This window comes from Oratosquilla oratoria, chromosome 1 (assembly GCF_046742065.1).
Source record: "Oratosquilla oratoria isolate Oo_2021 chromosome 1, ASM4674206v1, whole genome shotgun sequence".
NCBI lineage: Eukaryota > Metazoa > Arthropoda > Malacostraca > Stomatopoda > Squillidae > Oratosquilla > Oratosquilla oratoria.
The window spans coordinates 91125828-91128327 of NC_134777.1; the positions used below are offsets into that span (position 1 = coordinate 91125828).

Here is a 2500-nt window from a genome sequence, read left to right on the forward strand (position 1 = left end):
GTAGGGTCAGCATTATTGAAAAGAGTAAGAAAATATTGACAATGATTATCTAATGCACAAGGATTATATTAAGAATGATACAACATTAGCAGGCGACAGATCACCATGGCAAAAGGGATTTCCTGGTCCCAATGAATTATGTTCTTGTATGATTAGATAGGAATGTGTTATTTTCCTTTGTAGAGGCTTTTATCTAAAAAGAGGAAAAGAAAATGGACTATAGGGAGTATAGGCTCGTGATCGGTGTACTTATGAATTTCTTTTCTTAAGCATATTTCTCTGAAGTGCATAAGTCCAAGGTCGGTACATGACTGTCTACATTTTCATTGCCCATACGCATGCGTTTGCATCCACGCCAGGATTTGGAGATCGGCAACTTCATTAATGTATCATATATCTTTGCATTCGTCAGTGAAGTGTGAGTACTTTTTATAAACTATGATAAAACATTGCATCATCTATGTTATTGTTGAATACAGTCTTTTAATCAAATTACATTTATCCTAAATACATTTATATGTGTGAACACACTGTTGAAAAAATATTACTCCTCGTCCTCCTTCCGCCTCCCACCCTACTCCTCGTCCCTCTCTCTTCCTACTCTTCCTTCTCCTTTTCCTCCTCCTCCACCCCCTTCCCGGCGAGAGCTAAAGCTCTTGCAGTGGAATGTCAAGTGTTGTTGGCAGCATCCTCGTCCTACATGCTGCCCTAGCCACAAGGGACGTAGATGTAGCTCTCTTGCAGGAAACCAACTGGCCGGCCAATGGGCCACTCCGAGTCACTGGATACCAGGTGTATTATACGACTTGTCTCTCGGACTCCCTATAATGGTTCGGTCGACGGTTCCAGATGAACCTGTACCCTTCGTGGCTTGCGATCAATGAGTAGAGGCCTTGGCTGGCAGAATCATCCTTGGTGGTGACACCCTTCTTCTGTATAACGTTTATCGCCCTCAAGACGGTGAACTGGCATCTGGGGAGATGCTCTCTCTTGCCGGCCATGAACCCACATTCATTGCCGGGGAATTTAATGCTTATCACTCATCTTCTGTTCCCCCCGACGACCCAGTCCTACCGGAAACACCCTAACAACGCTGCTAGGGGAGGTACCAGAGGCGACTCTACTGAATTGAGGAGAGGGTAATCACATCTTGGGTGGATGGCCTGGACCTCCCTATGACGCACATGGCTCATCGTGTCCAAGCCGCTGCAGAACGAACTGTCCCCAGAACGAAGCCAGGCTTCAATTGGCATGCTGACCGGTGATATCATAACGACATGGTACAGGAGCAAAATCACCGAGTCAACGTTTTCCGTAGATTTCTGCGGCGCCATCCATCCATCGAGGCGCGGGCTCTCCTGCGCTCTGTCATCAGGCACGCGCGGGTGGTCACCCACAGGGCCCGGGGAGAAAAATGTTGGAATGATGTACCACTTTCTCTGCCCAAACCACCGCTAATGCCCTCTGGAGGAAGCTGGAGCTTGCAACAGGTACAGCATCCCTGCACTCGCTCAGCCGCAATCCAAACAACAGGCGGAGCTGTTGTCGCAGCAATTTGCAGACCACTCCTCCTCTGCCCAACGGCCCCTCCCAGTCAGGCAGGAGCTGGACCTCCTTCAACAGGGTAGAGAGGATGTGGTCCATTCTGCCATAACCACTGCTGCCCTGAGGAACTTCGGAGGGCTGGAAAGACGAATAAGGATACCGCTCCGTGTAGTGACGGGATACCTTACTCCTTCCTGAGGCAACTTGGGCCAGCTGCGGAGCTGGCAGCACTGGCACTCATCAATGCCTACTGGAAGACGAGGCAACTCCCTGTGGAATGGAAAAAGGCGGATGTGTTGCTGATTCCCAAGCCCAGGAACACACACAGTTACAGGCCCACATCCCTCACGTGCTGCATTGGCAAGACCGCTGAGCGGATGGTGGTCAATTGCATCCTGTGATGGATGGAACCCTTCCATCACAACATGTATGCTTTTATCAAAGAAGTGGCAGTAAGTGGCTGTGTGGCAGCCCTTCTTGGATTGCTCGGTAGTCAGACTGCCATTGTGGTGTTTCTGGATCTGGAAAAAACGTTCGGGCTAGCAAGTGCCTCTGCCATCCTCGCATCCTTGTCTGTTAAGGGGGTCCAAGGCAGACTCCTGAACTGGGTGGTTGCAGACCACCTCATGGACAGGGTAACAAGAGTGCGCCTCCAGGGACACCTATCCTCATACCACAGGACTGAAAATGGGACTCCACAGGGGGCGTTCTTAGTTCTACCCTCCTCAACGTGTTCATGAAAAAATGGACTCTCCTTGATCTAGGGGATGATGCTCGCCTCCTCTGTTATGCGGAAGATCTGGCGTTGGTGGCCACTAATACCGGCTGTCTCCTTCGCAGTGCTCAGAGGACACTCAGTCGTCTCTTCCAGGAATGTGAACGGCTGGGACTGAAGACTCTCGACGACCAGGACCAAAACAATGTGTCTGAGGATGCGGAAACAACGCTCCCATCT

General features: G+C 50.1%; 1 protein-coding gene across 1 annotated transcript in view; it reads left to right on the top strand.

The window, feature by feature from the left end:
* LOC143021150 (uncharacterized) overlaps positions 1 to 1938 on the top strand; it is a 40423-nt gene extending 38485 nt beyond the window's left edge. The window contains exon 4 of the mRNA XM_076178536.1: positions 1 to 1938. This exon is cut by the window's left edge and continues 611 nt beyond it. The gene's annotated coding sequence lies outside the window, so the exon portion shown is untranslated.
* Positions 1939 to 2500: the final 562 nt, after the last annotated feature.